At 39.7% G+C, this 14,732-nt stretch overlaps 1 protein-coding gene across 5 annotated transcripts in view; it reads right to left on the bottom strand.

Annotated features, from left to right (window-relative positions):
- LOC126373787 (atypical protein kinase C) overlaps window positions 1–14,732 on the bottom strand; it is a 322,244-nt gene that overhangs the window by 161,072 nt on the left and 146,440 nt on the right. Inside the window, exon 1 of one of the 5 annotated variants that reach the window (XM_050020081.1) lies at window positions 10,826–10,970. The exons of the other annotated variants lie outside the window; for them this stretch is intronic. The gene's annotated coding sequence lies outside the window, so the exon portion shown is untranslated. Of the gene's footprint in view, window positions 1–10,825; window positions 10,971–14,732 lie in introns of those variants that run through there. 5 annotated transcript variants of the gene reach the window in all.

The following is a 14,732-nucleotide window of genomic DNA, read 5'->3' as shown; positions in this document are numbered from 1 at the left end:
TTGGCGCCCAACATGGGGCCGTCACGATTAATATTTACGAAGTTTCCGATGAACTTCGAGCGTCGGTATGGTTATCTAAACGCTGAACTCACGAATATGTTATTGATTTGAGATCATAACTAATGTGCGTGGTCATTCAATATTGTTCCATTTCGGGCACCTACATAAAATGGGCTCTGAACGTTTTAGGCAGGTAATTCATTGAAACAAAAAAATATAATTAAAATAAACATTAATAAACACAGGATAAACGGTATAATCGTAATCAGAGTACAGATAACGTAACAATAGAGGGCTTTAATATCTACGGAACCACCACAATAACACAGGGCACACAAAACAAACATTATCTTTTATTTAACATGTACCCGGGAAAATGAGGGTACTCAGAAAACTCTGTAATATGAGGGAACGGGAAGAACGAAGGACATTGTAATCACTGAAGAGGTCGGAAAGAATTAATTTCAGAGATTTGTGAGGCCTTATTGATAAACCAAGCTGGTGGAAGTTATTGTTGCTTAGGAACAGAGTTTGCACGATTGATATCTCTTTTGTGGGTAATCTTTCATCATGGATTGAGTTTTAATAACCTGAGGGATTTTTTTCGGTATCATTTTTATTACATTGTACGCTATATATTTTTCTTTAAAAGTTTGAATTCACGTTTCATTTGAGCCAGGTTAATGGCAATAGACTCGCCCCCTGGCGAGCGTGAGTGTGTTAGGGTGCTACCAGACCAATCGATCGATCATCGATCGACGGCATCGATCAACGTCGATCGAAGTTGATCGACTGGCCTGGTAACTTTAATTGATCGACAGATACTGTTCGATTAAGCAATCGATCGATTGCCGGGCGATGACAATAATCGATCCGTCGGTCTGGTAGAAACTATCGATCGACGTCGACTATTCCATTCTACCATCGATCGATGCCGTCGATCGATGGTCGATCGATTGGTCTGGTAGAAACTATCGATCGACGTCGACTATTCTATTCTACCATCGATCGATGCTGTCGATCGATGATCGATCGATTGGTCTGGTAGCACCCTTATACACCGCTGCGTACCCTTTCGGAGCGTGCTGTATACGTGAATCCTGAAGAATTATTTCTAATTTTAGACATTTTACACCAGTAAATTACAATAGTAGTAAATTAATTTAAGCTTTTAAAACCGAAGTGCCTTCGAAATTAAGGGCAAGGCAAATAGAACTCAAGCTTTTGGGTCCGTCGTGATATTGCTGCCATATACAATTGGAGCGGGGAACTAATTCAACAGTTTTACGACAACATTGACTCATAAACTACGTAGTCTAAATGCTTCCGCAGTTTTGTTGTCACGCGGCAGTAGCCTGGGACCCCATACGGCCTTTACAACATATGTTTGTTTGTAATCAAGTTTTATTAGGTATAATTGTTCGTCCTATTAGTTTAAGTAAGGTTTAAGTAGTGAAGACATCTAAGTTCATTTTAAGTTATACCTGTCATTTTCTTATCCGCCGAAAAGGAAAGGGACGGGTAATCGACAGGCATAAAATTTATGGAAAACACGTAAATTATAGGCAGAAATTTAAAAACCCTTCCAAAATTTTATATTGGTCAATCAAGCAATAAATTTTTTGAAGTATGGCTTCTGTCATTTTAGTCAATTCTGCCCGTGTTCGGGTTGAGTACACGATATTTTCGGTATACTGCAGAATTAAGTTGACAACCCACGTCAAACAGATTGCATATGAGCGAGAAGCGAAATGGTTATTCATTCATTTTAAAATTAGCAGTTGTCAATCATCCGTCCCTTTCCTTTTCGGCGGATAAGAAAATGACGGGTATAACTTAAACAAAATTAGGAGTTGTCTGCAGGAATCGATGCCATTGGAGTTGTACAGCTTGAACCGTTTATTACGAGTTAGTTATGACTTTCTGAAGAGATACGAAATATAAATAAAATATTCTGACAGAATAGGTATATATTCTCATCAAAAAATCGAAACACCTCGCTAGTTGCATTTGATGATTATCAGATAAATATTGGAAATAAAAATAACTGACAGATTTCAGTGGGCAAAGTTTTGTATTGGGTAGTTTCCTAGGTGAAAGATAAATTATGAAATTCTGATTACTAAGTAAATACAGAACTAAAGGTGACAAAAACGTGTTCTTATTCTATTCAACTTATATATGAATTTTAATAAAGAAAAAAATAATAATAAGTGCGACATTCTGTCTCGTTTTTCTATGACGTCGCAGGTTGCTTTTTGATACAAATTCCTTAATAATTTCGTGTTTTGACGTTTAGTAAAATAAAAAGTAACAGATTTGACTACATGGAAACGATCCTATTCTTAATGTTAATGTTTTGAATTCTAAAATCGAATTAAACTAGAGTTTTGTTGAACGAAAATTCGAAAGTGTTTTTTTAATGAGAAGTATATATACCAATATTCATAAAGTAATGAAAAAAGAAAGCTATTAAGGATCAGAAGAACCTGTAAAACCAGTGACCAGAAAAATGTAGTCATGGCAACGAAATTAATCAGATCTAATTATACTGCAGAGTCTTACGATATTCAGTAAAAAGTAATAAATACTTCTGTCATGTATGAACCAGGAATATTTCTTTAAAAGGAGCCGTGGTAGCCCTGTTCGTAGAACGCTTGCCTCTCATTTTGAGGTCGCAGGTTCGAACCCAGCACAGGCCTAAACCAATTATTGTCGAATTTTTTTCAAATTCATAGTTGGATCATGAATGATTATCATGTGCTCAGCGGTGAAGGAAAACATCGTGAGTTGAGTGAGAAACCCACATTTTCGAGAAATGCATTTTCAGGTATGTCCTAACCTGTATTGGGTTGGTTTTCCCTTCGCGGGTTGGTAGGTTAGACAATCGCTTCTGTAAAAAAACCGGACTCGTCAAATCTCAGGTTAAGTACGCGGTGTTGCGGTGTACGAGTGTTGTAAAAAGAAACATTTCCAGGAAAGACATTCACTATTTGGCCAGAACAGAATCTGGAAACAAAAACAAGACACGCCATTGCGGAACAACATTAATCTAAAAGAGTAAACACACGTCCTATATTCTGCCAAGGTTATCTCAGTGCGATTAAGATGAGACATGTGTAGGGTCCTTAACAGTGCCTGAATGTAACCTATGTGTACTTATAATGTTCTTACATATGACTTTATGACAGCAATGTTACTAGGGAATACGAATATAATGGATCGGAGTAATTCCGAGGAGCGGCTGTGTACGTAGAGATCTCTCTCTCTCTCTCTCTTTATTTAAGAGCTGCGCTCTTGTCGGCGGAGTAATCGCCATTACTCGTGCGTGTAGACCGGTGGTTGCCCCAATCGCCTTCCGTTCCGCAGCACACCGACCAATTTCTCAATCTGTGATGTTCTAGCTAGAGCCCTACCAGAATCCATTTCCTCGGCCTCCAACCAGTACTGATACCGCTGCTGCATGGCATCAGGGGTGCGCTTTTGAAATAGCGGCGCCTACTCGCTACGTCACAAGATGGTCATAGAACGTAAGTAGCATTCCATTTGGAGATATGTAGGTATTAAATCAAAATGTGTCTGGGAATTAAAAGTTGCATTTTGTATAACGTCGTCTGATAGTGAAAACCACGTAAGCGCTATGTTGAAAAATCGCATTCTGACGTAATAAATATTCTTTAACAAAACCTTTAAAAAGAAAGGAAGGGGAAGACTAAGAAGAGCTTATATGGAACAGATTAAAAAGAACACAAATTGGCTCTAGCCAAATATCTATGATTACGAACGTGACTCATGTCTCTCTGTGACATATTTAGCTGTATTAAGCATATAAAGGACTGGATAAATAACAGCAGTTTATGGAGAAAATAAACCAAAGTTAGTTAGAGTTTATAAAGAGCTCCATTAAAACCACGCGCCGCGCGCCCGACGCAGTTAGGCGACGGTTTTACGCAATGATACAGTGTGGGTAATTGGAATTTTAGTACAACGCTATAGGAAATAGTGTTGTGAAAGACGTGTTTACTTTTGATAATTTGAAAATAACAGCTGTATAGAAAAAACTATGGAATGCAAACTACGAAATTAAGCTTGTGTTAATCTAGAACTTTTAAAAATGGAAACTGAACATTTTTGTTGTCTGTAGATAGTATGTATCCCACTTTCTGCTGGTTTATTACTAATTTATAAACGAAATGACAAAACTCAGTGTTACTTTTAATACCGATACCATAGATTAACAAATACTATGTATAGTACGGTAACTCTTCGCCCCGCACCTATTCGTATCGGGCGCCGAGCTAGATTTACCTCACCCCCTCTGGGTCTTATTCTAGTCTAAAGGGCCGTAAGCCACTAAGGAGTAAGGTCTCGCTCGCAGTTACGCGGTAAGACGGCCCACGGTAAGAAATTTTTCAATGGAGTGTCCAGGTAGGGTGACATTGAAATGAACGAACTGGAAGTATTAAAGAATTTAATAAAAACGTAGTCTACCTTATTACGCGGCTAACACACATTAATACGTCCCCTAATACCCGACACGACATAATTTGGACGCCCCGAGCACACCGTTACGTGAAATTGGCATCCGAAATTGAGGCCACTTTTGAAAATCTTATACTAACGTAAAATTCGTCTACATTTTTTGGTGTTTTATATTTTTTTATAATGGCCAAGTACTTGGTTCGACTATGCCTAATGGTAAGCATAGAGACGCCTTAATTGCATTGTTGCTATGGAGTGATAACGTCTTCTAATATATTTTTTGCTAGATGACACACAATATATACGTAGAAACAAAAGTACTACAGAAAGACTCATCAGGCAACCTTATTGCTCAGGCACAAATTTCTTCCAGACAACATAAAGGTACATGAAATTATGACCTATACGGTGAAAGGTGAACAGCCCTTCGCATGTCTTAACATGCGACCTTAGTCCTCCGTCTATTTTTTTGGGTAAGAGAATTTCTTCACGATGTCTTTCTTCACCGCAGAGAACGTGATAATCATTTATGATCCAAACATCATCATCTTCCTAGCATTATCCCGGTTTTCACAGGATCCGCTTACCTAAGAAGATTTGACAGGTCCAGTTTTTTATTTTTTACAGAAGCGGCTGCCTGTCTGACCTTCCAACCCGCGAAGGGAAAATCAGCCCAATACAGGTTAGGTCACATACCTCTGAAAATGAATTTCTCAGGAATATTCACGATTCATTCAAGAATTTGTTCGGATATCATTTATGATCCAATAGTGAATTCGAAAACAAATTAAAAAAGTTAGGCCCGTACTGGGATTTCCCCCTCACAGTGAGAGTCAAGCTTTCTTCCAACTATTCTACCACGGCTCCCAGAGGACTAAAACACATAATTTCTTATAAAGCTTTTAATTAAGCAACTGCACTGAAACACTGAAATTTTGGAACAGTAACAGAAGCAGATAGCTTTGCCAAAACATAATGTTTAAACTGCGGAATTTATTTACTGCACGCTTTCAGTCGTCGCGGCGTGAGAAATTATAATTTAAAACAAGATTTTAAGGACGAATTTGCAAGTAAATTTTATTTTAACTAAAAATAGACTTTTATTATAAGGACGTTTTTTGATTGCACTGACTGGAGTAAGATCTTTTCTTTAACCAGTTACAGAATAATAAAAAATAATAATGTCATCTGCTACTGCATTAGGTACTTGAGCTTCGATGGTGAACTCTAACATAACTAATATACCCTATTCATCATCATCATCTAGCTAACCTGAAGATTTGAGGTCCGGTTTTGGACAGAAGCGACTGCCTGTCTGATCTTCCAACCCACGAAGGGAAAACCACCCCAATACAGGTTAGGTCACATACCTCCGAAATGCATTTCTCGGGAATGTGGGTTTCCTCACGATGTTTTCCTTCACCGCTAAATACGTGATAATCATTTATGATCCAAACATGAATTCGAAAAAAATCGACAATCATTGGTTTAAGGAAAATGGTTTTCGTTAATTTTAGATTTGTCTTTAGTTAGTAATCATAATTTTATAATTTCTATCGAACCTAGTACACGACCCAATTCCAAAATGGCCGCAAGCGGTCCTCTGATTGTGCACTTATGCCTCTGTAATAAAAGACATTTCATTAAATCGCCCCGATACTGAGCAATAACTTCCCGGTTGATATATAACTGGTCGAATGAAAGGGAAGGCTTAATGGTGAATTATCATTAAACGCTTTTCTATATTTATACGTCGCATGTAGGATTATCGACATTATGATCGTTTTTTCGTCCTCTATTCAACCCGCAAGGTAAATGTACCGCAATAAATAACATTAACAGCGTATATCCGTCCCATTATTGGGTACAGACCTCCCATCACGATCAATTGGAGGGGGAGCATATTCCACCAAGCCGCTTTATACTTCTTACTACTGCTTGGTGGAAGTCTATGTATGGGCAAGTAACATAAAATCACGATTATGAACTAAGTACTCACACCTCTTTTGGTTTTGGTGTCATACATGACCATTAACCCGGCCCCAGGAGTGACAGAGTCATCTTCTCTGCCCCCCACTGAGGTTATCCCTTTTCGGCGCGTCCTAGCCGCTGAGGTGGGCGCCTCTTACTTCAGTAGGCCGGAGTAAGATGATGGCTGAGTTCGGATAGGGACGCAGACCTACGGGTATAACGTAGAACCCTTGCTCGTGGATACGAGTGAAGACCTCAACGGTGGAGATGGGAGCCATGGGTACGGCAATGCAGGACGGATGAGGCGAGTCATAGGGACTAACCTGGAAACTGACAGAGGGCAGCAGTAACTGTCAATACTATTCAGAGGCGGAGGACAGGAGTCATAATACGGCTTTGAAAGTCTACTCTGGCGGCCATCCCACTCGCGTCAAAGAGAGTACTGCGGGCAGAAGGCAAGAGGGAAACCACTGCTCTACTTTTCCCTAAAAAGTAGCATCGAGGATGCTATACCGACAAGAGCATGGCTCTTAAATTAATGATGATGATGACGCACACCTCACAGAGCATTCTGTTAGACCAAGTAGCAAGCAGCTAGGCAAGTGGCAGGTAAGTGGGCATGTAGGCAGAAATAATATTAATCAGCTTCAAAAATGATCTAGATAAACTAGGTAATACTTTGGAAACATTAATGTGGAACGTTCATTGATTAAACTTTGAATAATTGTTTTTTCCACAGCTGTTCCTGAAGTATGACTGGGCACAAATTGGATCTAACTTCAAATTGACACTCACCGATTCTGAAACCAATTAATACGAGCTATAAGCCAAGTTAATCAAGTTTTTCTTCTTCTTCATATTGAAGTAGGTGTTACTTAAGAAGGTATATTTGTCTTACGAAATGAGGAGCACGGAGGGCTTTCACCCGGTTTTAAATAAAAAGAGTCTTAAGAGTCAATGTTAAGCGAAAGTGATGTGTCAGGATCATAATAAGTGGAATATCCTCTCTGCCTACCCCTACGGGAAATAAGCGTGATTTTATGATAGTCTGTGCTACATTTCTGTATAAACTCTCTGATAGCTTCTCCCGGATAAAAGCATTGGGGGCTCACCAGGTTGCAGACAACCTATCTCCGTAGAGAATTAAATAAAGCTACCCATGACCCAACCTGACGCCCAGGTTCCGCCCATGGATAACAGTCGGGTACTTCTACTACCATTTACTAGATAATTTCTGGTAGCATATAATTGTTGTTATCTGTGATCCAAACATGAATTCAAACTCATGACGTCGAATTAAGTACTATAGCCCGAGCCGGGATTTGAACCCGTGACACTACTACGATAAGAGTCACGCGTTCTCCGACAGGACTATCAGGTATTCTAAAATGACATAAATGTTGAATTTAAACACTGAAACGAAAGGTTTAGCAGAACGTAGTGGGTAGCTCACTGGGACGGGCTAACATATAAAATGCTACTTAGGTTCTATGACGATTTTGTGACGTAGCGAGTAGGCGCCGCTACTTCAAAAGCGCACCCCTGATGCCGGGCAGCAGCGGTGTCAGTACTGGTTGGAGGCCAAGGTAATGGATTCTGGTAGGGCTCTAGCTAGGACATCACCGATTGAGAAATTGGTCGGTGTACTGCGGAACGTAAGGCGATTGGGGCAACCACTTTTCTACACGCCCTATCTATGGAGTAATGGCGATTACTCCACCGACAAAAGCGCAGCTCTGAAATAAAGAGAGGAAAGTTGAATTTAAATGTAAAAGGTTTAGATATAGGGCACCAAAGGCACCTTAAATCATAGCACGTGAAGTCTCCAAGGTGCTATGAAACCTCAGTCTTCATTCTCCACTAAAACGCGTCTCCATTCTGGCCTTATTCTGCCAAATATTTTTGCGCCAATTACCTTCCATTTGACAAGGGTATGTGCCAGATTGGATGACTGTTTATGTGTCCAAGTTCAGTTTTTTATAGCCACAATCCTGAATGAAAATATGAAATGGATTTTCGGTCATAAGTTTGCTAATCTTCAAAATTACTATACAGATTGTTAAGGGACACCGTACCGCATACTGTCAAATGAAATTTGCCAGCTTAAATTATAATTCATGATAATTTAAGCGTTTTTCTTTTTTATTAATTTTCATTTTCATACTTCTGCGATGGAAATTCCACTTGATATCAACTTAGAATCATGGTCTGAATCATCTCTCAAAGTTTACATTACGGTGTTACTAACAGCCTTTAAGTTCTACCTTTCATTTTCTTATCAACCTAAAAGGAAAGGGACGGATGATTAACAAGTGTTAATTTTAAAATGAATGAATAACCCGGGCGAATTAAATAGACATCTCGCTTAGATAGAACCCGTTTGACGTGTGCTGTCAACTTAATTCTATCGGGTTATTGACCGATGTAAATTTTGGGAGGTGTTATTTAAATTTCTGCCTAAAATTGACGTGTGTTCCATAAATTTTATGCCTGTCGATTACCAGTCCCTTTCCTTAGTAAAAAGGCGAATAAGTAAATGACAGGTATAACTTAAAATAAAATTAGATGGTGTGTACTGGAATCGGTACCAGTGTAATACAAAACTAAATACGTTCTGATGAAGGCGCGAATGAGACACTTAGGGAGGCTTTTGATCAGCTAATGAATTAAACCTTAATACGCCTGACAATTTCGAGTTTGCAAACAGATTTTCCTTTTCAGAACGACGCTAGCAAATTTTATGACGTCATCATAATTTTCAATTTCAAAGACAGAAGTAACGGGCTCTTTGTTCCAGCGGTTGAGCGTTAGGTTCGATTCCCGGTGGGAACACAATCACAAAAATTACTAAGTGACTTCTACTTGGGTTAGGACATTGCATGATCACCCGATTGTCCGAAAGTAAGAATATCCGTGCTTTGGAGGACGTTAACCAGAGGCCCCGTTACTTCAGTAAGCATGTAGTCGTTACGTAAGCCATGTCAGGGGCCTACAGCGGCTCAATAGTAACCCTGCCAAAAGGTTGACAAGGTCGGTCATTGGTCTCACAGCCCCCACATGATTAGATTCAAATAAAAACTAATGTATATGAACAAAATACAGCATGAGGAAACCTACATTCCCGAGAAATGCTTTTCGGAAATATGTGACCTAAGTTATATCGGGCTGGGTTTCCCTTCGCGGGTCGAAAGGGCAGACAGGCAGTCGCTTCTGTTAAAAACCGGACCTGTCATATCTTCAGGTTAGATAAGCGGACCCCGTGAAAAACGGCATAACGCTAAGAGATGATGATTTCAACAAAATACTTTTTAGGGAAATGTTATAATGTCTAAAACGGTTTCCAATATAAGTGTTTCGTGACTATAATTCATACATTCTGCCCACCTACTTCCCATTTTAAAAGGCTACGTCACGTAAATCACTACGGCTAATGTAATCTGAAATTACGTTATAAATATACCTACCATAAGCGGTTGAATTTCGAAGTTAAACAATAAAGGGGCAAAAATTAAAGCCACTAGTCTATGGAGGTCCATCTAGTTAGCAATAGGGACAAAAATAACAATCTTAATACCCTCAAAGGTCCAGCCTAAACCCATGATAATATTGTCTCAATGGATTTATTCAGCCCGTATTTGGAACAAGCTGCTTCTCGGTAGGAAAAAAGTAATAATTTAAAAACGGTCGACAAGCGCTAAAAGCTAATACTTTCCCCGAAAATTTTCATTCCTTAGCCGTCAGGCGTCATTAATTAGGGAAAAGAGCCATTAGAGGCGATTAAAAAAAACTTAAGTGGCTGTCCCGAATATAAATACGCCACCCCGGGAAAAGTGTAAACGCCACGACGGCAGATAAATTAGACCCCAATACATTATAGCAAAGTTTAAATATCCTCTCTGGCAAGTCAATTTGACGTACAAATTACAGCTTTGGATGTTACAGGCAACATTACACGCGCCGATTCATGGGAATTCTAAAGTAAGAACCGTCTGCGTCTGTTCAAGTAAACAATTTTTCCGCCAAAAGAAGCAATTTGGATCCCAACAGCGATACTTATCTAAATGGACATAAATATAACTTTTTTTATGGCTTCATAAACAAACAAGGTATCGTGAATTGTCGACGCGGTTTTAAGGTCAACTGGCCGCATAGGGTTAGCGGTCCGCGGGCGCGGCCGCGTAACACTGTTAAAAGAGAAAGCCACTTCTAACATTCGCGCACTTGTACACCCGTGCACTATTTACTTCGGCCGCGGTATAAACACACATGGGTACAGTACTCCATGGCGATGATAAACACGGTGTGATCGATATTGGTAACGTTTGTTTTTCTGTCAAAGGAGAAGAGGTTTATTTTCGCGTTCCCGACTTACGCAACGGGATGGCACGTGGGCTCCGCGAGGCGGCCGAGCGGGCGCGACTGTGGAGAGGTGAGTGGTGGTGTGAGCGGTAGTGGGTCGTGTGGTCCGGGGTTCGAGTGCCGGGGAGTCGCCGCTTTTCGGGCGCTGCGGGCGAGAAGGCCGCGGACGTGCGGCGGCGAGCGCGGCCTCAGCGGGACTGGGCCGGCTCTCGCCCGCGCCTGCGCGCCGCGCCGAACCCTCCCCCGATTGATGTAATATTTATCTTGGATTAAGAATTAGATAAGGAGCTGAGAGTCGCTCAGATACAACATTCAGCTTCTAACATCCATCTATTTACATTACCTATCTACTTCTCTTATTAAGTAACTATTTAATACACAATATTGAGTATGATATTTTCAAGGTCAAACAGACGTTTCGCACTATCAGTAACGAGAGGGTCATTTGATTAGCGCGTGGCGGAGGCTTGGCAGATCAATCCGCCCGCGCGGTTGACGAGTTTGCTCGCGATCGGGCGTGTTCGGGCGCATTCGGGCGCGGTCGCGGCATGACGTCACACACGACGCACGCGCGGCGACAGGTGGGCGCAATGCGCCGCACCTATCATATGATTATGACATTTCCTATTGGATTCGCCGGGAGGTCGGTTGGAAATTGCGGTGTTTGCCAGAGTACTATCTAATGCTTACTCCGCGATTGTCACACATTCGCTGGTACAGTCACGAGCAAAAATATGTGTACACTTCACTACCATGTCATTCACTTTTTTGACAAATTGAAATGTAAGGCTCAATAAATGTCTGTTAATGCGACAGGATTCTAGAGTGCGTACATGATATTGCTATTCTTGTTATTTCTTTTAAATTATGGCAATGGGTTGCTTAGTTTAACAACCATAATTGCCAGTGTCGAGGTGTTCGGAGAAATATTGCTAATTTTTAGATGAATTGCTTCATGCTTCAATGTGGTCTATTTAGAGCCACTTAAGACAATGTGATCAAACGTAGAATCTCTGATTTTGTGTTTCGAGTGACTCCTACTATCAATATAAAAAACGCAATATTGACCCCGATTTCCTGCAATTTTACTTAAAGTTGTACCCGTTATTATCTTATCCACCGTTAAAGAAAGGGTCGGATGATTGACAACTCTTAATTTGAAAACGAATGAATAACCTGGACGAACTATATAAGCATCTCGCTGATTTGCAATCCGTTTCACGTGTGGTGTCAACTTAATTCTGTAATGTTATTGGCGACTATAAAATTTTGGGAAAGCTTTTTATTTTTAATTTCTGCCTAAAATTGACGTGTGTTCCATAAATTTTATGTCTGTCGATCACCCGTCCCTTTCCTTTTCGGCAGATAAGAAAATGACAGGTATAACTTAAAATTAGATGGTGTATATAGGAATCAGCACCAGTGTTCAAATAGAAAAGGCGCTCTTCAAAAAGTCCGTGTTTAAATCCTCTTGGGTTGGGTTAAAGGGTGTCGAAAGTGACGTCATAGCCCTTCTCGGGTCACCCGGTTAATTTCCACACTTCGGACGAGGACTCCGTCATTTGGCACTCGTGCCCTGAAGTGTTGTGATTTGTTTTGGATGTTAAAATTGCTAATTATTAAGCGGGGTATTTAGTAATTTCATAAAGAAACGGTATACATAAATAAACGGTCTCCGTGGCCCAGTGGTTGAGTGTTTGCTCACAATCCGGAGGTCCTGGGTTCGGATCCCGGTGGGGACATATCACAAAAATCACTTTGTGATCCCTAGTTTGGTTAGGATATTACAGGCTGATCACCTGATTGTCTGAAAATAAGACAATCCGTGCTTTGGAAGGCACGTTAAGGCGTTGGTCCCGGTTACTACGTACTGATTTAAGTACGTAGTCGTTACATGAGCTATGTTCAGGGCCTTTGGCGGTTCAATAATAATCCTGACACCAGGGTTGATTAGGTTGGTTATCCACCTCACAACCCAGACGATAGAAGAAGTGACTGAAGAATTGGACTTTTCCTGTCTATTGCGAGGTATTGTTGAAGAATCACATTCTAATGTGATTTTTCAAAAAGGCGTGGTTTTTACTGGAGGTCCGGGTTCGATTCCCGATGGCATTAACCGGGCACAGATCCTGGTAACCACATTATATCAATTATATATGATCCAAAACCGAACTCAAACTCATAAAGTCAAATTAAGTGGTAACATAAGTTGACGAATATACTCCAGTTTTTATTGACCTCTCACACCATGCGGGGTTGGCTGAAAGAGATCTCTTCTAGAGATAAGTCCCCCTTTTGTACCTATTTTGTCATTACTTACTATATAAATGTGTATAATAAAGAGTTTCCACATCACATCCATCGCAAGATGAGTACCAGCGCTTCATGCTTGGAATATAGTCTCCTTGTGTTTTTTTTTTATATCTATCCAACATTTTAGAATAGAATAAAAATAGTTCAACATCTGAACATCAACATGATCATGTGATTTTCAACATCTGGACCATCCGCAGCCATCTTAAATAGACTAAGTAAAAATATATGTGCTACGCCGTAGTGGGATGCTACGCGCGTAACGGCTACGAATGTTCATACCATACATAATTCATACGAACGGAGTACGCGTCGTATGGGAGTGGGAGAATTTTAAAATGTTTAGAAATTTTCGTGCTAAGTAAACGGAAACATTAAATATATAGACTGAGTTATTAGATTGATTTGGGGGAAACTGCTTTAAGAAATAAGGTTGCCAATTTCTCAGAACGTAAGTAATATTTTGTATTTCGCGATGTCATATTAAAAAGTACTTTATTCTGTAACTGTTTAAATTAAGTACCTTAACTTTTCAATCAATTTTTTCATTGATAATGACGATGATAATGACGATGATGCTTTTTTTCGTTTTGGAAATACTTTTGCATCAGATTCTCTAGAAATAGCCAAAGCATAGCATCATCTCCAGGGTCATGCCGTTTTCACAGGGTCCGCTTACCTAGCCTGAAGATTTGACAGGTCCGGTTTTTTACAGAAGCGATTGCCTGTCTGACCTTTCAACCCGCGAAGGGAAAACCAGTCAATACAGTTTAAGACACATACCTCCGAAAATGCATTTCTCCGGAATGAAGGTTTCCTCACGATGTGTTCCTTCACCACTGAGCAAGTGATAATCATTTATGATCCAAACATGAATTCGAAAAACGATTTCGAAAATCATAGGTTTACCGCGTGAATGTTTACCCCCAAAAGAATACGACGTAAAGATTCCGATATATGTATATTTTAATCAGGTAAAACCTACGACACACATATACATTTACAACATATTATAATTACAAATTAAACATTAGTACAATTATAAATTAACAATTCAAGACCTTACGTTTATTTTAATTAACCTGATTCAGCCAAAATACTTTTACCAAAATTGGGATAAATATTTCCTAATACCAGAAAAAACGTACCTACCGTATCGCGTAGCACGTAGCGCCGTAGCATTCGTAGCACGTCTACGAGTGCTTGGATCGGCCAATCGTTACGCTTACTACGAATAGATTTCCTTAAATATTTATTTACCTTTTTATATCACTTTGGTGCAGGTTTTTCTTGTACAAAAAAGATAACTGTGTAACCAGAAATGCATGTAAATTAATAGTACATTGTTCACCAAGGGAAGAACGTAATCGGTCACCAACGAAAGTAACATTTATATGTACAATGAATATAGCTAACATTTTGAAATCTCATACTGAAAATTAATTTAAAATAAAAAGGACAGGAAAATCGCGCGCAATTAACAACTTTTAAAATTGTTGTTTTCTGTTCGTTTTTTTTAATACGTGCAACCACACCACTCGTAACATTTTGGGAATGAGGATGTAAAAACTTTTGTCTTTTGGGATGTTATCAAATCAAATCAATCT

The sequence above is a fragment of the Pectinophora gossypiella genome, chromosome 16, assembly GCF_024362695.1.
Source record: "Pectinophora gossypiella chromosome 16, ilPecGoss1.1, whole genome shotgun sequence".
NCBI classification, from domain to species: domain Eukaryota; kingdom Metazoa; phylum Arthropoda; class Insecta; order Lepidoptera; family Gelechiidae; genus Pectinophora; species Pectinophora gossypiella.
The sequence above is the reverse complement of the archived record's forward strand: the minus strand, read 5'-3'. Positions and strand labels throughout refer to the sequence as shown.